This window comes from Camellia sinensis, chromosome 14, assembly GCF_055761805.1.
Source record: "Camellia sinensis isolate YWXY chromosome 14, ASM5576180v1, whole genome shotgun sequence".
NCBI lineage: Eukaryota > Viridiplantae > Streptophyta > Magnoliopsida > Ericales > Theaceae > Camellia > Camellia sinensis.
In genome coordinates this window covers 51,842,124-51,866,228 of record NC_138974.1, presented here as the reverse complement: position 1 = coordinate 51,866,228, position 24,105 = coordinate 51,842,124, and the positions used below count along the sequence as shown (strand labels likewise).

General features: G+C 37.2%; 1 long non-coding RNA gene across 2 annotated transcripts in view; it reads right to left on the bottom strand.

Annotated features, from left to right (window-relative positions):
• Nucleotides 1-1,110: 1,110 nt before the first annotated feature.
• LOC114318013 (uncharacterized) overlaps nucleotides 1,111-24,105 on the bottom strand; it is a 36,824-nt gene continuing 13,829 nt past the window's right edge. Inside the window, exons 3-4 of one of the 2 annotated variants that reach the window (XR_014350423.1) lie at nucleotides 2,386-2,507; nucleotides 1,112-2,120 (exon numbers count right to left, since the gene is read on the bottom strand). This is a non-coding gene — a long non-coding RNA (uncharacterized LOC114318013). Of the gene's footprint in view, nucleotides 2,508-24,105 lie in introns of both variants that reach the window. The other variant, XR_003648844.2, reaches the window with a different exon arrangement.

Here is a 24,105-nt window from a genome sequence, read left to right as displayed (position 1 = left end):
TCATATAATTTATCAAATTTTTTATCAAACCTCTCACATGGGTTTGGAACTCACGCACATATGGGTTTGTATGGGTCCTACATCTTTGTGAGAGGGTTGGTAGAAAATTTAATAAAGCATTTGGGATCCATATTCCCGTCTCTTATTTCATTTTTCATTGTTCTAAACTATTTTTCAAAAATTAAGGAATAAAATAATATGAATTTACTATTTTATTTTTCTTTCAAATTCATTAATAATATAAAAAGTACAATTATGACAATTGATATTCTAAAAAAAATGTGTACTATCAAAGAGTAATTTTAGAAAATTAATATTTTTAAAATGTAATAATTATACTATCAAAAAAAGTTAAATTTCCTAAAAAGACTATTATTTTGGGACATAGGGAGTATAAAAAATTTATTGACAGATTAAAATTTTTATTTCAATTCTTCTAGAGAAACAAAATCGAGAACTAGACAAAACAATATAATTGCTATGGGAGCATGATGTGAGCCGGTTGTACCATGCTATTAGTTTTTATAAATACTAGTAGGCCCCCACGCGCTTCACGCGTGGGGTCGCTTCACTATTACATCATAAACTAAAACAAAACAAAAAAAAATTAGGTAGAGGAAAGATGACAACAAAGCATCAACAATTAAAACTATTTAAATTGATCGAAATGGTAAGAAAAAGCATGTGACGAAGCAGACATTTTCAAAACAATTCATGTGTTACCCAAAAAAAAAATCAGAGAACTATTCCATGTGAAATACTGTAAAAAAAAATATACTATCAAAGTATAACTACCACATAAATGGCATTAGAATGCAAATTTTCTACATTTGTAAATAGCTTATCGAGAATAATTCCATGTGCACCTCTATAGTAAGAGCTTATCAATGTTCCAAATCTCTTCTGTCCAGATGCAAACCAAAAAATTTAATAGCCTCATATCTGAATAGTGAATAATATATGTTTGAATAAAATAAGTTCAGTAAAGCTTGTCCGTAAAAAAGGCTTTTCTAAGTTGTTGTTTTTGTTTGTGTTTTTGTTTTGAAGGATAGATACATGTCAATATCTAATTTAAGACTCCGAAACCACTCGAATTTGCACAAACACTTCAGCAATTATTTTTTAACTCAACTTTTCATAAAGGTAGGCGTAGGGTTTTGGTATTGGAAAGTAGCTATTTTAGCAACTGTTTTAGCTATTGGGATCCAAGAAATTTTCCACACTGAATAAACAAAATAGTTCCAAATAGCAAGTCATCTATGTTAATTACCTGTGTCCCAAATCGTAAGTTTCAATCTTTTTCCACCAACTGTTAGCAACTTGATCTCGAAATCCACACGTGGAAATGGTCATAACAAGGACTTTAAGCTCAATATTTAATGAATTCAAATAAAAAAATGAGCAAAGCCCATCAAAAGAAAAATAAAGTGTACATTGATTTTTCAATTTATATCATTTCCATTCTTCACATGAGAACTATATTAGCTAAATAAGAAAAAATAAACAAAATTTCTAAGCCAAATTGTTGCGTGGAAGTTCAAAAAACGCAAGTGGATGAAAACAATTCCAATCATAAGAGAATGATAAAATAACATAACAAGCATCACCAACATTTGTAGAAGTAAGCCCATTTCAAAACTGAAATTAGCAAAATCACATCACAAATAGTTACAAAGAAAAATTGAGCAGCCCTGTCAAAGTAGAGAAGCGTTCTAATGTATAGGTTTAGACCCATAGAAAACAATGTGTCAGACAACAAATTTTTAATGTATAAGTTCAGTTATCCTTTAGATCATCATATCTTCTAAGATAATATCATTGAGATTCAGTTATGAGAACAAATAAGATTCATTTAAGCAACTAACAATAACCTGTTTGAAGTGGGCCTCATAACCAATAGGAAGGTGGAATAAATGGATGGACTAAACTAGCGGAAGAAACTAATAATACCCAAAACCAAAAATACAAAAGTAAAAGACTAACGGAAATTTTAAAAATTATGATAACTAACAATCTTTGTACTTTTCTAAGATGGAATCGATCTGATTACCTCGCTAAGGTGATCTCCAATCTTAAGCCGGTGGTGTAAGTTTCTACAATGAATGATGTGTTGTTTTGCTCTAAAAAATAAAAATAATAAAAATAAAAACATTGTTGGACATAAAAATAGACGCCAAGAAACTTGATTACATGGAATACAAGAAGGCATAATTTTTCAAGTTCAGTTTACAATGATAAATAGAAGCGAAATACCATATGACATTGTTCTATGAGCAAGACCGGCTTGCTAGTCTAACCATTTGTGGGATGAACATGTTAAGAAGAGAATTTTGAGATACTAAAATGATTAACAAATATATAAAAGAACATTAAAATGGTTAATACGTGTCACTTTGAATCTATGTTATCCTTCAATCTCCTCTTAAATGTTTCCCAAGTGCAGAATAGAGCTCCATGAGAAGGTTCTTCAAAAAGTGATCCTTGAATGTCTCATTTTTGTGCTTTTCCTGAAGTAGACATACGAAATATGTAGAAAGTGAGATCCACAAAGGGTGCTGTAATGGATTATGAAGCATTAGAAATAATAATAAATCAGAATTGACAAATATGTGGCAAATACAAGAGCTTGGCAAAGTGTAAATTTAAAGCATTTATTTGACCGTTGAAATAGAATTTAGAATGCATAGTTGTCAAGTTGTAGATCAATTTAAATAAATTATTTGAATTTGAAATTTGCATAGAGAAACTCTGTTAATCCACCAACAGTAGATTATCCCAATCTCTAATACCCTGCCAAAGAATGAAAAAGAAAAAATAGCTTCTTAAATATATTAGGGTCATAACAAATAAAGCAATGAAGAATAGAGTGAAATAAGAAGGTCCATTAGTTCACGCCATAAATAGATTGTGACACTGGATTATTTAAAGATTTGTTCTTTCTAGTTCCTGCAGGTTTTTAAATTTAAATTGTCATTTATTGACCAAATAAGAGGAAGGAAACATATGCATGTAGGCAAACAAGAGGCAGTACAAAGCTCCAAAGATTGGCAATAGTATAGATGCCAGAATAGCCCAAATTTTCTTGGTTATTAAAAAAAAGAATGACAAATAAATGCATCCAACCAACAAATACTAATAATTTTTTCACATCAATAAGGGCGATATAAGATTTGATTACAAGGAATAATAACACACTTAAGACAGAAAATAAAAAGAATGAATCCTCCATAAATCCCTCTCCAAATCCTTCATGCAAACATCATCGACAGATATAGACATATATATGATAAAAAAAAATGAAAACCTAAAACGAAAACATGGCATTCGAACATCAAAAAGTCCAATTACATAAGGAACATTCAAGAAATAGATGATTCAATCAAGAAATTATTAGTGAAACCAAAGCTACAATTTGTCTTCTTTTCTTCATAGTAAATAGAATTGATTACAATTCTAACCAAATTAAACATGTTTTACTTTATTTGTTTTTATTTATGGACTTTTGACTTTCTGCCAAGGTAGATTGTTGGCAATCTGATTTGGTAAGCATAATGACAACGATTTTGTGATTGAAGCGAAACTGTTGTGATTTCGTCAATGACCAAAATCGGATGGAATAATTTCTCTATTTCTTCATATTCCACCATATTGTGCATTCTATATTTGTTCTTATGCTCCTTTGAAGAATTCTTTGTATTAGTTAATGACAGCCCCAATCAACATTTAATTCAAAAACAAAGAAAAGAGAAACTAAACATGTGACGACCCGCCACGTATAATATTTTATATTTGGTTAATTAAAGAGATTTGGGATTTTATGTAGTCGTTATCCTAATTTAATTTGGAATTTATGAGAATTGTGGAATCTGATTCGTATATGATTCTATTAAAGATTTATTTTGCAATTAGAAATTAAGAGTCCAAATGGCTTAAGGACGTGAAATTAAGAAATTGAATCAATTTAATTTTTAATTGCGGACCCATTTAGGAGTTTAATTAAATATTCGATTCAGTTTAGTAAAATTGAAATTCGATTAATTAGGTCCGAATTGGAGTTAATTAAGTTAATTAAATTATGAGGATTGAGAATTGTGATTATTACGAATTAAATTTATTTATGGACTGTCCAATTTGAATATGTAATTTATTGACGAAAATTTGGAGTCTGATTAGAAATTGAAGGCCTAAATGGTTTGAGAAATCAAAATTGATGATGACAATAGGTTCAATTTAATGTTTGGAGCCTTTTGGGATTTTGATTAAAAAAAAATCTGATTCAGTTTAATAAATTTAAATATAATTAATTTGGCTATAAAGGAAGTCAAATTAGACTAATTAAATTAAGTGGGATTTGTGATTAGTCATGATTGATTTAATTATGTGTTAATCAAGATTTATTAAGACTAAGTGATACTTAATTAAATAAATTTTGATCATACATTAAATTGTAGAATAATCTAGAATTTGGTGTGTATGTGGGTGTGTATGTGTTGAGAAAATCTGGGTGTGAAAAGAAGGCTGTGTGTGTGTCTATTCATTGTATATACGTTGTATTAGATAGAGCCCATTGAATTCATTCTTTAACATTCAAGAAGAGAGAAATTGAGCTGTAAATAGAGAAAGGCTGAGAGAGTGAGAGAGAGAGAGAGAGAGAGAGAGAGAGAGAGAGAGAAAAGAAGGAACTCAAGGCTTGAGAATTGAAGGAAGAACAAAGGAGAAGAGGGTTTTGTGGGATACCAAAATTCAAGCTAAAAATTGTGGAAAAATCATGTCAAGGTATGAAATTTCATCCTCTTTCTAGTATAGTTTAAATAATCTAGACATAAATTGATTCAAGATGGATTTTGAGAGGATTAAAAATTAAGATTTGAAGATTAATAATATAAATTGATAGAAATTGGGTTTTGCATCAAAAATCAAGTTAGGTTGAAGAATATGAGTTTTGATTCCTTAAATTTGTTAAATTTGGGTTCAATTTTGAGAATTATTCTTAAATTGAGTTCTATAGATTACATGCAACAATAAATGTTTGAAGATTGGATCAATGCAATTGAGTATGTAAATGATTTTGAAGAAAAAGTTATAAAAATCATGAGTTCATGAAATTATTGGTTTAATGATCAATTTGATGGTTGTTTTGGAGATTGAGATTTGGATTAATCTAGGTTTGAATGTGATGTAAAAATTGGAGATTTTAGTGTTAGGAAATTTATATGTTGAAATTGATTTGATAACTGGTGGATTTGGTATCTCTATGTTCTATAAACGATTTTGGAGGAATTTTATTAATGATTGAAGTGGTTTTACCTAAGTTGTTGAGTTTATGAAAATGTTGATTTTTGACTTTTGTGGTTTAATTGATGGTGGTATTGTGCATATAAATTGGTTGGATATTTAGAAAGGTTAATAACTCAAAAATGTACAAAGGATGGGTGTTGTGGAGATTGGATAAGAAGTTTGTTTGGGTGACTTGAAGTTGGAGGAGTTCTTTAACTTATCATTCCATAACATGTCTTATTTAGGATCAATTTTGTAGATGTTGTAATTTTCATTGAAAGCTTTTCCTTAATTTTAGATCCTACCCACTAATTGTTGGGATTGGAGGAAGGCGTCTCTACACCTCTTGGGAATTAATTCGTAGAGTTTCAAATCTACGCTTTTGCTATTTTGGAGGTGAGTATACTTACCATGAAAATTTACCTTATCTCTATGTTTAATACAAAGTTTGAAAATATTTTTGAATTAAAGGAAGTAACACATTTCATCATGATATATGTATAAGAAGAAAATCTATAAATTTATTGAGGTCAAATGTTGAGTTTAAATAAATATATGATTTCATCTGTATAATGAAGCACTAATTTTTATGAGAATTTATTTAAGTTTAGTCCTTCAAAGTTTATGATGATGATTAAATGACAATGAAACGTCATGCGAGAGTATTTATTTTTTATTGATCATATAACCAAATATAGCCTTTGGGGCTACAAGGGCCGAAATGCTTTGGGGTCCTGGGGACCGAAATGTTTTAAGGACCATAAGGGTTGTTGTACATAAGGGGTCCTAGGGACCGAAACATTGAAATGAGAATTGAAGTGCTACGATAACATGAGTTATGTTCCTATGGTTATGTTTTGGGTAACGGTACCATCACCACCTAAGTCGCGAGGTAACGCAACCCTAAGGCTATGTAGTGGTTCGTATGATGGACATGAAATCTTAATGTATTGAAAAGTTGTATTTTTGTTTACTTTCCTTATTCAAATGTATTTTTCCTGCATTATGAGATTCTTTGGAAAAATCTAGATAACGGTTTATGCAAAATTTTCTCAAATTTTATAAGTTTCAGTCCAATTAAGCTCTTGTGTTTATTATCTTATTTTGAACCCAATTGGAAAGAGCAAGCTTTATAACTCCATGGGATTGGCAGACTCATTAGGCTCTAGCTCATTCTTTTTTTTAATTAATTTTTTTTCAGATTCCTAGACTTTTGTGTGGCTCGCCTCAACTTGGAAGATTAGAGTTTCTGGAGGATCAAATGTGAACATCTGGTAGTTGAGGTTTTGCTTAGCGTCACTCTAGGATGTAGTTTTTTCCTTTGTTTTATGAAGTAGGTTGATTGTAAATATTTTCTTTGTGAAGTTGGATGTATTTATGGATTCACGAATAGTATGTTTTATTTTGGGGGTAATGGTGCATGGAAACTGTCTTAGTAGCATGATGATATTTTTGTCTTTGAATGGATCATCTCATATATGTTGGCCAATCGAAGGGTCTTATGCACTATTGGTGATGTGATATAAGAATTATACAGGTGATTATTGTGTACAGGTGTTATAGCATTGAAGTGTGCCCTCTTGGCAGGGGTTGGCTTGCCGAGATTGGGTCATGAAAAATTTTGGTATCAGAGCACGAATTAATATCTCACACACGAGTCCACTGAGCACTAGAATGTCTAGAACGGAATTAAGTTTCTTGCATCTAATAAGTAAGTGATAAGTTGTCCATTTGGGAATATATATGTGTTTGTGTAATAGATTTAAGTATTAAAACCAAGAATTAAGAGTTGTAGGGTATTTCAAAATGATAAGGAAACATTTTGTTGCTTATTTTGTTGCATTTGGAACCCATTTGGGAGTTTAATTAAATATTTGATTCAGTTTAGTAAAATTGAAATTCGATTGATTAGATCCGAATTGGAGTTAATTAAGTTAATTAAATTATGAGAATTGAGAATTGTGATTATTACGAATTAAATTTATTTATGGGTTATCCAATTTGAATATGTAATTTATTGACGGAAATTTGGAGTCTGATTAGAAATTGAAGGCCTAAATGGTTTGAGAAATCAAAATTGATGATGACAATAAGTTCAATTTAATATTTGGAGCCTTTTGGGAGTTTGATTAAAAAAAAACTCTGATTCACATTAATAAATTTAAATATAATTAATTGGGCTCTAAAAGAAGTCAAATTAGACTAATTAAATTAAGTGGGATTTGTGATTAGTCATGATTGATTTAATTATGTGTTAATCAAGAATTATTAAGACTAAGTGATGCTTAATTAAACAAATTTTGATCATACATTAAATTGTAGAATAATCTAGAATTTTGTGTGTATGTGGGTGTGTGTGTGTGTGCTGAGAAAATCTAGGTGTGAAAAGAAGGTTGTGTGTGTGTCTATGTAGATTGCCCGAACTCTCTCTACGCGCCCCCCTTTTTGGAGAGGGCACGAATTGTGTTCTAGCTACTACAGTTCGGACTCCTGTCACGGTTCTGAGCCTAATCTCACAAAGTGCAATGTAAGACTGATAAATCACCAAAAAGTCCAAATCCAGCAATTGGTTTTGAAAAATCAATTTCGAATCAAAAGCGCCAAACATGGACTGCTTTGCCAGATTTCAGAGTTGTCACCTAAATATTTTATTTTGGAAAATTTAGGAAACCCTAACTCGTGCCTAAGGCCACATGTCCGTCATCACCAAAGTTGCCTCGGCTCGGGAACTTGGGTACGAGAGGAGAAGGTCCTGAAATGAGCACCCCCGCTCGCCTGATCAAAGGATCGGCCGCTACTAAACATGATATGTTATCTTGAAAACACATGTGTTCTTATTCCGGTTTATTAGCTAACCTAACTATGTGATGCGCACAGCATACAAGTATAGACTAAATCACTCGATTTGGAACAAAACATCTACTGTTCATTTTTCGAGAATGGTTTGGAAGTGCTACTCGCAAGTAGGCTAAAACATGAATTTGCCACCCTTAAGTGGGCTTAAAACAACATGATTTGCCACTCCGCAAAATGGGCTTAAAACTCACATTTGATGAATTGTTCCAATTCAAGCAACAAAGCCTCCACCCACAGGCATTCATGCAGTTGAACACTTAAGCAAATAGCCTCATGGCAAGCATGCTAAACATGGCAACACTCACACTCATGCAAGTATGCTAAAGCGTAAACACTTACAGTGTACTCTGAATCAAAACAGAAAACTAGTTAGAAATCATGCATGATCCTAGCTATGTTAGATGCCTAATGCAACACATGCAAAAATGCAACTAATAGGTTGGGCCATCTAAGATGGCATATGAATGCAATACTTGATAACATGCTTTGGAACACGTATTCAAGAAAGTTTATTGAAATACAATGCAGTTTGAATGATGCACCGAGCCCGGTGCATGCAAGACAAATGAATGATGCATGCATGCAAAGTATAAGGTATGTTAATTGAAATATGCCCTAAACTAACCATCAAAAACTGATAAGTAAAACGGAGAAAGAAATGTGGTTGGAAGACATGCACACGCGCACGCACGCACACTTATTACAACAATACGCCCTCTCGCAGGAAGGTCCGAATAAATAAAAGCTAAGCTAAGTACTTATTACAAATCAACTAATTAACTATGCTAAGCTAATTAATTACAAACCGAATTGAAACTAGCTATACTAAGCTAATTAGAATATTACAAAAATGAATTAAATTAGCTAAGCACATTGACTAATTAATTACAAAATCGGCAAATTAACTAGCTAAGTAAAACAGTAAAATGGCCTCGAGGGCGAGGGAGAGATGCATGCTCGGTTCGCTTTGCCCGGAAATGCATTGCCTTGCCATGAGTTGCCTTTGTTTGCACTTGTGGTAATCTCAGAACATCGCTGTAGACATCCTATTTTTGACCGCCCTTAAGACTTGGGCGCTACTGATGGTTTACTTGGTGGTGAAAGTTGTGCAGTGCAAGGGTTCGATTTATTCGGCAAGGAAAGAGAGTCAAATCCCAACCTCATACCCCTTTTTAGACCAAAACTATCTTGATCAAAAGATTTTGAGACCCTGAAACCCTCTCTTTCAAAATATTTTTGAAAATTCTTCTGCGATGTTCCGACGCTCGTATTTTGTTAAATGTCACGCTTTTCGATAAACCGAGCAAAGACAAAGTGGAAATGAATGAATAAGAGATGAAATCTTGTGAAAAATCTTTCAAAACACCTTGTTTAGTGGTTTGGAGTTGAAGAAAAGTGGAGAGGAGAGAAGAAAACAAGTTGGAGAAGCAGTTGGGCATGAATCCCGGCAGGATCAAAACTGAGTAGTCTTCACTCAAATAGGCATAACTTTTTGTACACTTGGAATTTTGAAGTGAAGCTGCCACCATTGGAAAGAAGACTTCTAGGGCTACAATTTAGGCTCAAGAATGACCTGAAAAAGAGTCCAGATGAAGGAGATATGTCCGGTTAAAGTCAAGCCCAAAAAGCCGATTTTCCTGTCCAACCAGAGATGGAAGTTTATGACCATGAATGGGATTTTTGGGGCATGTGCCGGCCATGAATGGCCAATGCCGGCCCCCTACCGTCCAAGGGAGTGTTCTGCCGGCCAAAAATGGTCAAGTTCCGGCCAACAGTGGTACAGTGCCGGCCACAGATGGAACAAAGCAGTTTTCTGCAGATATTTTTGCTCCAGCTGTTTCCACAATGTGCCACCTGTCCTATATGGAGATATTTCGACCAAAGCTTGATATTTTGCTATATATGAGAGCCTTATATCTCATATTCAAGGGGTTAGAACAATGGAGAGAACATTTTGGGAGTGAAATTTTGGGAGCCTCTCTCTCTAAACCTCTCTCTAGATTTCACTCTCTCTAAAGATTTTGTGCTTGAAGGCTTGCATGCAACCATCTTCAACCTATCAACCCTTAAGAATACTTGATCACCATTGGGCTGAGGTTCCTTGGAACTTTTTTTGGGCTGCTAAAGGTGGTTTTGGTTCAAGAAAAGTGGCTGTTTGTTGGCTGTTTGTTGCTGTGCTTCAAGGGTGAGTTTCTCTCTCTTTTAAGCTTATTTTTTAACACAATCTTGGCCACCTTTTCATGCTGATTTTGGCCTAGTTGTCAACTACAAAACCTTTGTTTTTAAGGTTTAAAAATGGTAGTTTAAAGTGTTTTTGGAGTTAGGGGTGTTTCATCCTCTTTGGTGGCTTATTTGCTAAGCTTCTTGCCTTCCTTTAAAGCTTTTGAAACCATCTTGTTTTGGCCTTTTAACCACTGAATTCCAAAGGAATTCCAGTGGTAGAAAACTTGTTTTGAGGCCTTAAATAGGAGGGGGTGCCCCCCCTCCTTGTCTTGTTTGTATATGTAGATGGCCTACCAAATGAGCATGTGTTTTTACTTCTTTGTGGCTTTGTTCAAGCACTTTTTGTGACTTTTTGGACCTTCCATAACTCTGTTTTTGGCTGGCTTGGTCACCTCTTGCATGCTTTTAGTACTTGTAGTGCAATTATGCTTGTTAGCCTAACATGCTTCGTGCTTTAGTTCATCATTCTAACATGTATTAGCTTTGCTCCAGCACATTTTTGCCACTAATTTAACATGCTTGAGGTCTGTTTTAAGTGGTCTTGGTCATATATGCTTAGCTTTGTATAGCTATAGTGTAGTTGGGCTTCACTAGCTTTGTGTTTGAGGTCGCTAGCATGCTTTGTTTGGGTTTTTTGTATGATATGGCATCATTCGATATATGATTTCAGAGCATGTTTCACTGTCATACTCTCATATACTTCCCTCTTTCATTTCTCTTAAGAGGCATGTTTGGAGCCTTGTTTATGAGCCAATACGTATGCATGTTTGTCTAAGCTCATGAACTTCCATCTCAGCATGTTTTGGCCTTTGTTTTGGCATGATTAAGCTCTATCTAGAGCTAGTTTGGTTGTTTAGGCCATGTATTGCATGCCTCTTGTGTAAATGCCTTGACTAGCCTTGACTTTTGGGGCCTCTAACATGTTGTACATGTGATGTTTGCATGGTATGGCACCATTTAGCATGTAATTTCAGTGCACATAGTGTAGTCACACTCTCATATACTTCACTTCTTCATAGCTTTTGAGGGTTGTGTGTTATGCCTTGCTTATAGGCCAACATGTGTGCATGTTCTTCTAGCATTTTGAGCTCCCATTTCAGCATGTTTTGGCCTTTGTTTTAGCATGTTTAAGCTCTATCTAGAGCTGGTTTGGTCATTTGAAATTAGTGTTGCATGCTTCTAGTGTAATGCACTTCACTAGCTTTGGTGCTTTTGGCCTTTTAGCATGCCTTGCATGCATTGCTTGCATGATTTAGAGTCTTTTGCATGCCATTTCAGTGCTAAAATTTCTGCAATCTTCCTCCATGCTTCACTCTTTCATTTGCTTTGAAAGTGGTCTTAAGCCCCTTGTTGACTTGAGCATGGATTTGAGGCTCTCATGCCTAATGGTTTTAGCCTTCTCTTGAGGGTTTCTACTAACCAAAAGCATGAAGCTTCTTTCATGCTCAAGGTGCTTGTGGCTGAGGCCATCTTTCCCATTAGAGGACTCTCACATTGAACTAAACCGGTTAACGAATGACTCGGTAATGTAAAATGTGTAAACAAGAATCAAATCAAGTAAAGCATGCCAAGAAAATCATGTTTTGTGTGCATTGCATTGTGTTCAATCGGACGTCATATTGAACACAAGGTGAATTGGTCAATTTCATACTCAAAGTGATGAAAATGGGCCAATTCCCTTTGTCTCCATTGCCTTTGATCTTCCATGATAAGGCAATGGTCTTAGAGTCTTGTTTGCATGGCATTTATTGAATGTGTACAAGATTGGATCTTTGGCCATCATGCATTGCATGCTTGATTGATGGTTTTGGATCCAATAGTGCCTCTCCCTTGATGTTTTGAAATGATATAGAGTGGCACAGTACATACATACCCTAGGGAGACCCTCTCTTTCCTCTATTTTTGTGCTCTGTTGCAGTTTGGTGTCACAGCACACCAGTGGCCGGCAGTGCCACATTGATGGTCGGCACCTTCCATCCTTGGCCGGCAGAGGCCCACTCTTGGCCGGCAGGTGGCCGGCAGCCACCTTTCATGGCCGGCAAGCCACTGGTGCACTCCCCAGCTTTGGTTTGGTAAGTTTCAGCAGCTAGTTCTTGAAGACACCCTACAGACAGAGCCTCAAGAGAGCAAACTGGAGAGCTTTTCGAGGTGGAAACCGAGGCATGCATGTTCAAACTTCTTCAACTTGCTGGGGCAGCATAGCTTAAAGCTTTAATTATTAGTTAGTTTGTTTTTGTAATGTAATTAATTAATTTCTTAATTAGTTAATTGTCGTAATAATTAGTAAGTAGTTTACTAGTTATTCGTTTCGTTCGTAATAATTAGTCGAATTAGCTTAATTAGATTAGTTAGTTAGCTTAGCTTAGATTAGCTTAGCTTTTATTCGGACCCTCCTTCGAGAGGGCAACATGTTGTAATAAGGGTGCGTGTGTGTGTGCATGTCTTCCAACCCTATTTCTCTCTTCCTTTTACTTATCAGCTTTTGATGGTTAGTTTAGGGCATGTTTCAATTAACATACATTATGCTTGCATGTTTGCATCCATTCATTTGTCTTGCATGAACCGGGCTCGGCGCATCATTCAAACTGCATCGTATTTCAATTCCTATTTGAATACATGTATCAAAGTATTGCAACTCATATGCCATCTTAGATAGTCGAGCCTGCTTAGTTGCATTTTCGCATGCATTGCATTAGGTATCTAACATAGCTAAGATCATGCATGATTACTAACTAGCTTACACTGTAAGTGTTTATGCTTTAACATCTTTGCATGAGTATGAGTGTTGCCATGACAGTATGCTTGCCATGAGGCTATGTGGTTATTTGATAAACTACATGAATGCCTGTGGAGGAAGGCTTTATTGCCTGAATTTGAACAATTCATTGATTGTGAGTTTTAAGCCCACTTGAGGGTGGCAAAATCATCATGTTTTAAGCCCACTTGAGAGTGAAAAATCCGCGTTTTAGCTTACTTGCGAGTAGCACTTCCAAACCATTTTCGAAAAACAAACATGAGATGTTTTGTTCCAAATTGAGTGATTTTGTCTATACTTGTATGCTACGTGCATCACATAGTAATTTTAGATTAACAAACTGGAATAAGAACACATGTGTTTTTAAAATAACATATCATGTTTAGAAGAGGGCGATCCTTTGATCGGGCAAGCGGGGGTGCTCATTTCGTGACCTTCCCCCCTCGTACCCAAGTTCCCGAGCCGAGGCAACTTTGGTGATGACGAACACGTGGCCGTAGGCATGAGTCAGGGTTTCCTAAATTTTTCAAAATAAAATATTTAGGTGGCGACTTTAAAATCTGGCAAAACAGTCCATGTTTAGCGCTTTTTGATTAAAATCGATTTTCCAAAACGATTTGTCAGATTTGGACTCTTTGGTGATTTATCAGTCTTACATTGCACTTTGTGAGATTAGATTCAGAACCGTGACAGGAGTCCGAACTGTAGTAGTTAGAATCCAATTCGCGCCCTCCCATGCGGAGCGACTTTGGGCGGTCTACAATCACACACACTTCCAGGTTGTATCTGCCCCAAGACAAGAAAATTTTGGACAAATTTGCTGCAGGCGGCCGGCCAGCCACCTCAACTGGGCGGTAGGCTACCTCAACTAGCTGGCCGGCCAGTGCAAGTGGTTGGTCGGCTAGTGCAAGTGGCCGGCCGGCCACCTCTCCTTCCAGAGTCCCACTTTTGCTACAACAGAGAACAACAAAGGCACAGCAATGTATTTGCAAGGAAATGTATGTGCAACTACTCTACTTATCATTTCTCAAGCTCAAAGGAGCGTAGCACTCGGCTCTCAAGCCACCAACCACGCATCTCAATGCATGATGGCCAAAGAGTCAAGCTTACACCATGTTAGCAAATGCACAAACAACACAAAGAGCCTCCAACTCTATCATGCATGATCAAGAGGCTTGGCGACTAAGAAATGTGACACGTTTCATCACTTGGAGTATGAAACGCTCCACATTTCTCGTGTTTGGATTAACGTCTGATCCAAACACATGCAATGCAAACAACATGCTTATCTTGACATGTTTTACTTGGCCCATTTCTTGTTTACAAATTTTAAAATTACCGAGTCATTCATTAACCGGTTAAGTTCAATGTGAAAGCCCTCTAATGGGAAAGATGGCCTCAGCCACAAGCACCTTGAGCATGAAAGAAGCCTCATGCTTTTGGTTAGTAGAAACCCTCAAGAGAAGGCTAAAACCATTAGGCATGAGAGCCTCAATTCCATGCTTAAGCCAACAAGGGGCTTAGGACCTCTTTCAAAGCAAATGAAAGAGTGAAACGATGGAGTGCAATGGCATATATTTCAGCATTGAAATGACATGTTAGAAACACTAAATCATGCAAATAATACATGCAAGGCATGCTAAAAGGCCAAAAGCACCAAAGCTAGTTAAATGCATTACACTAGAAGCATGCAAGACCAATCTCAAATGACCAAACCAGCTCTGGACAGAGCTTAATCATGCTAAATTAGTAGCCTAAACATGTTGGAATTGAAGCTCAAAAGGCAAGAAAATCATACGCTCAAAATGGCTCACAAGCAAGACATAAGGCACAACCCTCAAAAGCGATTATAAAGTGAAATATGTGAGTGTGTGACAGAGGATTATGCTCTGAAATCACATGTAAAATGATGCCATATCATGCAAATCACTCAAATAAAGCATGCTAAAGGGCCTAAAACACAAAGCTAGTCAAGGCCAACTCTACTATAGCTATACAAAGCAAGCCTCAAAAGGCCAAGACCACTCAAAAAAGTCCTAGAGCATGCTAAATCAGAGTCAAAAACATGTTGGAGTGAAGCATACACAAGCTAGATTAATAGGCTAAACCATCAAGTACACTAGGCTAGTGAGCAAGTTTACACTGCAAGTGCAAGTTGCAAGCAATGAGTGGCCAAACCATCCAAAAACAAAGTTTAAACATGTTAAAATATAGCCAAAAACATGCTCAAACTAAGCTAAAAGAAGTCACAAAAAGATGCTACTTTGCAAGGCTAACTAGGCATAGCATAGAAAGACAAGGAGGGGAGGCCACCCCCTCCTATTTGGGACCTCAAAATAAGTTTTCTACCACTGAAATTCCTCCGGAATTTAGTGGTTAAAGGGCCAAAAAAAGGTTGTTTGAAATACTTTGAGAGAAGGCTCAAAAGGCTTTACAAGCCAAGGAGCAAAGAGGAGGAAACACCCCCTAGCCAAACAAGGCTCAAACCACCATTGTAGAACCTCAAAATCAGAGTTTTTTATGGTTCAAAATCAGCCCCAAAATAGTACAAAACAATGGGAAAATGGGGATAAAGAAAGTGTGCAAAAACAAGCTTGAAAGGGAGAAGTGCTTACCCTTGAAGCACAGCAGCAAAACCAGCCAAAATCTGAGCCAAAACCACCTTTTGGAGCTCAAACAAAGTCCCAAGCTACCTCAGCCCAAAGATGATCAACTTTGGTTAAGGAAGTGTATGCAAATATGTAGGGAATTCTCACTTTCAAGCCTAAAACAAGGGGATAGAGAGAGAGAGAGAGAGAGAGAAAGAGAGAAAATTCTGGAGAGATGGGAGAATTTGCTCACAAATCTTCTAGAGAGAGAGGATTTTTAGAGAGAGAGGCTCCCACAATTGCTAACTTGTTCTTTTTTTCCAAAATGAGTGATATGGCTCCATATATAGCAAAAATGGAGCTTTGGTCGAAATATCTAAGTTCGAAAATATCTGGAGTAGTGTATAACAACTGGAGAGGAAATATTTACCAATTCTGGGCTTCTTGGAAATTTCTGGCCGGCATATGGCCGGCATGCTCCATTGGTGGCCGGCACACTCCCATAGGGGCCGGCAGCAAAAACTAGACCCTGGTCCCGACTTCAACCTGGCATAACTCCTTCATCTAGACTCCTTTTCAGGTCATTCTTGAGTGCAAAACAAAGCCCTAGAAGTCCTCTTTCCAACGGTAGTGGCCTCATAGCTGAAATCCAAGTGTACAAACGGATAGGCTCGACTTAGCGAGGGCTGCTCAACTCTCTCTTAACGATTCATGCCCAATTTCTTCCCCAACAGGGTTTCTTCCCTCTCCTTCAATTTTCTTTAACCCCAAACCCCAAAACAAGGTGTTTTGAAAGATTTTTCAAAGATTTCATCTCTCTTTCATTCATTTCCACTTTTTCCTTACTTGGTTTACAGAAAAGCGCAACATTTAACAAAATGTGAGCTTCGGAACATCGTAAAATCATTTTCAAAAATATTTTGAAAGAGAGGGTTTCAAGATCTAAAAATCATTTTAGTCAAAATCATTTTGGTCTAAAAACAGGGTGTAAGGTTGGGATTTGACTCTCTCATTGCCGAAGAAATTGAACCCTTGCACTGCACAACTTTCATCACCAAGTAAACCATCAGTAGCGCCCAAGTCTTAAGGGCGGTCAAAAATGGGGTGTCTACAGTTGCCCCTCTTTGATAGAGCTCAAAGTCATGAAATGACGTGAGTGAATGTCAAAGCCTAGAGACGACCCATTTTTGACAAGGTCGAAAACTTGGACAAACAAACAAAATATAAATATAGAAACAAATGGTTGCGCCCACAGGTTGCCTACGTATCCCTTTGCAAGGAATCAAACCAGCGTAGTTCAGGGACTGGATGCAAAATGATACACAATATAACAAAACAATGTAAATGATATACAGTGCAATGAAATAATGCAAATGATATGCAATGTAACTGAGATAATCAAACCACAAGCAGTGCAAAACCATACAAATATCATAAAGGGATGGAGATGCAACATCAAACTATGTTTAACACAGAAAAGGTACCGAAAACCTCAAACCACAACTCTCTTAGTGAGATAGGTGTGTGCACAGGCAGAACTGTGTGTTTCGCAAAAAGCATACAAGTGATTGGGTGGCATGATATAAGTGAGGAATGATCTGCTGAGAAAAGATCATGATCCTACATGCTGAATGCAACAAAACATAGTACGATGCAATGGATGCGATGGATGCAATGAATAAGGCGCGCAGCCAAACCATATTTTACCTAGAAAATGTATGGGTACGAAACAGACCATGTCTAACACAAAAAAGGTGCCGAAACCCTCAGACCACAATTCTCTTAGTGGAATAGGCACGTACACATTAACACAGAACCATGCTTCAATGAAGGAAATGTATGAGCACATACCAGACTAAGCTTAACATGGAAAAGATGCAGGCAATAAAATAGATAAGATGCAATGGATGTAACAGATAGATGCGATAGATACAAAAGGGTGACATACTCCAACCATGCTAAAATTATGAGAGGAGGAAGAAAAGATTCTGAACACGCCGAAATCATGTGAGGAAGGAGACACTCTAATCACGCTGAAATCGTGAGAAGAGGTCCAAAGGAAAACCAATCAGGAGCGCGTTCCACGCAACCTGAGATAAATTCCAAACACGCCGAACTCGTGTGTGAGAGGGGACACTCAAACCACGCTAAAATCGTGAGAAGAGGTCGAAAACAATCAGGAGCGTGTTCCACGTAACCTGAGATAAATTCTAAACATGCCGAAATCGCGTAAGGAAAGGGACACTCAAACCACACTAAAATCATGAGAAGAGGTTGAAAACAATCAGGAGTGCATTCCACTCAACCTGAGATAAATTCCAAACACGTCGAACTCGTGTGAGAAAGGGACTCTAACCACGCTGAAATCGTGAGAAGAGGTCGAAAACAATCAAGAGCGCGTTCCACGCAACCTGAGATAAATTCCAAACACACCGAAATCGTGTGAGGAAAGGGACACTCAAACCACGCTGAAATTGTGAGAAGATGAAAGGCAAATTCCAAACACGCCGAAATCGTGTGAGGAAGAACAGACTCTAACCACGCTGAAACCGTGAGAAGAGGTCAAAAAAAAAGCAATCAGGAGCGCATTCCACGCATCCTGAGATAGGCCCCGAGGGACAACGATCCTAAACGCTACTCAGCGTAAAAGGATAATGATACAAGATAGCACAAGATGCAAATAAATGCAATAAGTGCAATGATATGATACATGTTACAAGCAATGTAGAGCATGATGTTTAGGGAATGCAATAAACAAACAAAGCGGCACTTTAAAAAAAAAAAAAACACCTCATGGGGTGAGTGGCGATGAACCGCTCTACTCTGACAGGGATCTCCCCTTGCGTTCTTCGAACTCTTACCTTTTGTTCTTCGAATTCTTACCTTGAACTCACAGTACAAAGATTCTGAAATGCTGACAAAGGGGTAACCTCTGCATGTAGAAGTCACGGATGCCGCTTTTCTTCCCGATCATATTCACAACTTTCCCTATTCTCCAACGGGGTGACAGACTATGTTGGTTCAGTATCCAGAATTGAGGAGCATACATGCTACCTCAACCTATGGGGCTGCCATACAAATTCCAAGCCGAGGATACACCCCTGGGTATTTAAACCAGACTTTAGTCTCAGAAATTCCAAACCTTTGCGTTCTAGGCATCAGCCATTCGAACTCTAGTTTCCACCGTCGCAGTTGATCTCCTAGGAACTCATTGCAAATACAGCCAAGATGCCTTTGGCAAGGAATGTACTTAGAGAGAACACTTATGATCACCATTCTGACTTTGAAGCAGGCTTGAGCTTGAGCTTGAGCTTGAGGTAGAGGTACACTCGTAATTTGGAGCATGGACAAGGCCTAAAAAGGTACATCCGGAATACAATCTCAGAATTTGCTGAAGTCGAAACACACTCAAATGCTTCAAATTTTCCTCTTTTCTTTTGCTTTATAGTCTGGAACCCGTATAACTTCAGATAGGTCTCGGTTCTACTGTTCTCACATAACCTGGGTTGAACCCTACAGTTTTATGAAAGAACAAATCCTGTTTTGCACATATGTGGGGAATGGCGCAGCACTCTGAGCACAAAACGATTTTTTGAAATTGAAACTAATAAATGAGTTCTTAACCGGGGATTGAGCCTACGATTGAACACAGTGCACCACGACTCAATCAAAGGAAAACAAAGGTAAAAACAACCTAAGCACATCTATTGACACCGGAAACGACTCAAAGTAAGAATCGAGACACACAAAAACACACACACAACACTCAGATGTGTTACAAAGGCAAGAGACCTCTCGGTTCATGAGGAGCCTGTTTCTTCGGGTATTGTTTCCCACCCTTTCTCATTTGTGATTCTCACATCACTCTGGCACTCAATCTCTTGTTTTCTGAAAAAGCCCTTTCTTCACTTTTTCTCCTAGCGCACATCTCTCTATTCTTCAATCTCTCTCATTTTTTATCCCTCTCCTGGGTGGCTGATGGATAAGCAAGAAGTTGGGCTCTTGCCCCCAGTATTCTACTAGATTCTCCTTCTTCCTCTCACAACAGTGAACTTTCCCACAGAGGGGTTGTGCTACGACTGGATGTGCAACAGATTCGTAACTGACATCGGTTGACGATGCCTTTGGTTTAGCTTGATTAAGATAAGCTACAACATGTGCCACCGGCTGGATATACAATTGATTGATCTCACAGACATTGCATTTTCTACGTCCCCATTCCGGGTCAGACGCCAATTTGCGTGTGATCAAACCCGTCTAGATGAGGGAACGGAATATCCTGCTCTGTTCCAGTTCTTGTTTCGCACTTGGCTTGATACCTCGCTGCTTGGAGAATAAGAGAGCTTTTGGCCTTTTGCTGTTAACTTCAGTTGTGCCCTTTTCTGGCAAGTACGGTGCCCTTTCTGGCAAGTATGGTGCCCTTTCTTGCAAGTATGTTGACAACGGGGAAAAGACAAAAAACCTGACTCAACTGTGCCCCTAGTTCATCATTTTAACCATTTTTGTTTTTGGCTTTCTACTAAAACAATTTTGACCAATATGAGAGTTAGATTAACATACTTGTTCAATTTTCTGATTTGAAATCATGCAAGTCAGGTTATGAGCACTGAAAATTTTCCTTTTTTGGGTCCAAGAAATGGTCCAGTTTTGGAAAAATAGAATAATTTTCGAGAGAATTAGTCAACTTCATTAAAAACTCTCAAAAATTGTTTTTGGCAAATGGCCACTTGTGAACCCCCCGAAATATGTATTCACTTTAAAAACCCTAATGTTGAATTATTTTCTTAAATCCCCTCGGTTACTTGAATAAATTCGAATCTTGTCAGTTAGCATTACCTTTTTTTTATCAAAACAGGAATTACACTAGCCGGATTAGGTTCCCTAACCTAATTTAATTCTACATAAATTACATGTATTTAACACCAAACCCTTACTTCTTTATTAAATCCAAAATACACCACAAAAACTAGTACATGTACCCTAATATTATTAGTACCATCAATCTTGTAAGATATATATATATATATATATATACACCTTGAAGAGTGTGCTCTAGGACCAAAACAAATAAAATAATAACCCATCACACTCCTAGGGAAGAGAAAGGAGCCAATTTTCAAGACTATGATTAAGACATTCTAGGAAATCCAAACCTAGTGACCTAGACCTAGGTTGCAAATCTCAAAACTAGTTACCTTTCAACTAGAGATCAACTAATTGATGCCAAAACCTAGGATTTAACACCTTAGTTACTCCTATCCCATTTGACACCAACCAAAATCCTAGCTTTCCCATCCATTTTCAACTAAAGGGCTTTTATGTCCTTTTACCCCAAATTGCCTATATATACCACACCCTCCCTAGCTTGCAAACATACACACAACACACTCACTCACACATACATTTTGGTTAGAGAGAGGGAGGAGAGCAAGGAAGAGAATTCTAGAGGAGGAGAGGGAAGAAGAAGAGAGTTTCTTGTGCAAAGCTAGAAGGTAAGCCACCAACACAACCTTCTCTTCATTTTCTTTTCTAATGCATGTTCTTTTTAAAGATTTTAAGTGATGTTTCAGATCTGTTATTACCATGTTCTTATGTTAAAAATACCAAGATTTGAGTATTGTTTCCATCTCTCTTGTGTTTTACCCATTTTGGCACAAACCATCTTCTTTTTGTACAAATCTCTCAACTTTTCAAGGGAACTCTTTCAAACAAATTTTCTGAGTTAAACATGTGATAGTTAGCATATTTTCTTCACAAAAGAAATGAAACTTTCCCATGGTGGAACCCCCTTTTCATAAATCTTCTTAATTTGGGCATTCTACCTTAGAACCTGTTTTTTTCAGCCAACTTTCAAAAATTCCAGAAAAATGTACAAAAATATTCTGAACCTCCATTTTATGTAAAAACCTTCCTTTAGAAGTTAGCTTTCAACTAAAATTGGTTTCATCGAAAAACATTGAGTGGTTTGCAAGAAAATCAAGTTTTCGTAACAGACGACAGAACTGGGCAGATTCTGGACGGACCCTGGACAGCGCTGAAATATTTTCTAAATAACTTAGAATATGGAAGAGCAACCCCAATTCCGAAAAATGCTATAGAAACTAGATTGAATCCTCTACAAATCATAGGAAGGCCAAGCCCGATAAAGGATCTAAAATAGCTCTTTCATTTTAATCTTTATGCGATGCTAAATCTGGAAATTTTGTTAGGTATGGATGTTTTGTACCTTTGAGTTCATGAGATTGTTGTAGCTTATAATCATGTCTTGACCTGATAATATATGTGTTGTGGTTATGTTATTTACCTTTCTCATCTTAAGAATGCATGCTTATATGGATATTAATGTTTTATATGTTGAACTAACCTTGTTTTAAAACACTTAATCTAACGGGAAACCTAATTGGGTGGGTATTGGGTTTTTCGAACATTTGAGTAATGAAAAGATGAGAATATGTGGTATATGGTATGTTGGGATGCGTTCCCTATTTAAAAGTTAAAGTCTTGCACAAGTGGTTTTCGGAACCCTTGAACGGAGCGGTTGTATTCGGACCCTAGGTGGTTTGGTGTGAGGAGGGATTCAGGCAAGGCCCTATTTTACCGTCTCTTTTGAGGCCCTGCGGTTGGCGCTACGTGGTATATAACCGTTGGTGGGCATCCGAGGTTAGTTCTACAACAAAGCAGCAAAAGAGGGGGCATACCGAATAATCCGCATCCGATTCTTGTGGTTGGGAGGACGAAATCTCTTTGGGGGATTTCTAGATTACTGACATCTAACTTAACCATTTATTTATTTATTTATTTATTTATTGGAGTATCATGCTTTACTACTTGATGTTATATTTTGTGATTGTGTATTGGACTGGGAAAAATGGGTGAGGTGTGTACGTGTGTTTACTGGGCATTCAAAGCTCACGGCGTATCATGCCAGGTGACGAAGAGGAACTCATAGCGGGAGATGTCGAACCTGAAACATTTGAAGACTTTTGGCTATCCTAGAATATTAGAAGTTTCTTTTGACATTTTGTAAGACTCATGCGAAGATTTAAACTTTCTTTTGGGATGTAATGTAATGGAACGAACTTTTGTAATAAAGGATATTCGTGGCTATTATGTTCTATATATTTATTTGTATGAACCTTATCGTTGCTTATGAGACCTTGTGTCAATACCTTTTAAGATCTGTCAAAAGGGTAGTGCTCTGCCTAAGAAAGCTGGACTTAGAAGGGAGGCTATTTTGACTCCTCCGATGATCTGGGATCTTACTTGGCTATTGACCATAGGACTCATTAGTGACTCTCCCTTAACTGCAACCAATAGTGTAGAATCGGGGCGTCACACCACTGCTCAACCAACGCAGAATTTACTCTCGAGATGCACAACCTCAGATCTGAACTTGAATTGCCTTGCAGTTGAATCTTGTAGTGGAATAGAACAATCTGATTTCGAACAGAGACAAGCCAATTTGCACATGGACAAGATGGCTGAGTTGAACAAGGGTAAACCAATCAACATGGATGAGCCAAATAGGTTGAAAATGATTGGGGCCGAACTTCAGGATGAAGTTGCCTACGTATCCCAAACATGAGAATCAGGCCTGATGTAGTTCCAGGTTAAGGTACACTCGAGTATTAACCTCTCCTTTTACGCTCTATCTTTTGCCAAGGCCGCCCTTTCTGGGTTTTCAACTTGCAAGCTCTATTTTTCTTTTCTTTTCATGTCTTTTCATCTTTTCTTTTCTTTCTTCTTTTCTTTTCTTTCTTTGTTTTCATTTCTTTTTTTTTTTCTTTTTTTTTTCTTTTTTTGTTCTTTTTCTCTTTTTTCATCTTTGTTCTTTTTCTTCTTTTTTTTTTTTCTGCTCTAACTTTTGCCTGGGTCGCCCTTCCGGGTTTTCAACCTAGCAAGCCTCTCAAGAATAAAAAAAAAAGTGTAACTTTGTCCATGTTGATCGGTCGTAGGATCTCAAAGCCATCTGAATCCAAGAGAATGGTTGTCGTTCACTGATGATGTAAAAGCCCATCCAATGGGGGCTGAAGTTGCCCCTAGTGTTGTAGATAGAAACTCGATTGTCCTTCAACAAAACTTCTTGCTCTCTGTTTCTCGGATTTGGCTTTCTTGCCAGTCTTCATTGGTTTGCGGAATGACCCATCTTTTGAATCTTTGAACACATCTGACATTTTTGCCCCTAGTTCAAAGGCTACTTTTGATCGAGCTTTGCAAGCTTCCTTTGATCAATCTGACCTTCTTGCCCCTAGTTCATGGGCTGCTTCAAATCTGGCCATACAAGCCTCATATTGTGGTTGACCATTGAACATTCTAGATCCAAGTTCAAGGTTTGAAAGCGAAAGGGGTCGAGTCTTGAGGCTGAGAGCGATCCTATGCTGCACAATCTCAAGGTCAATTCCACGC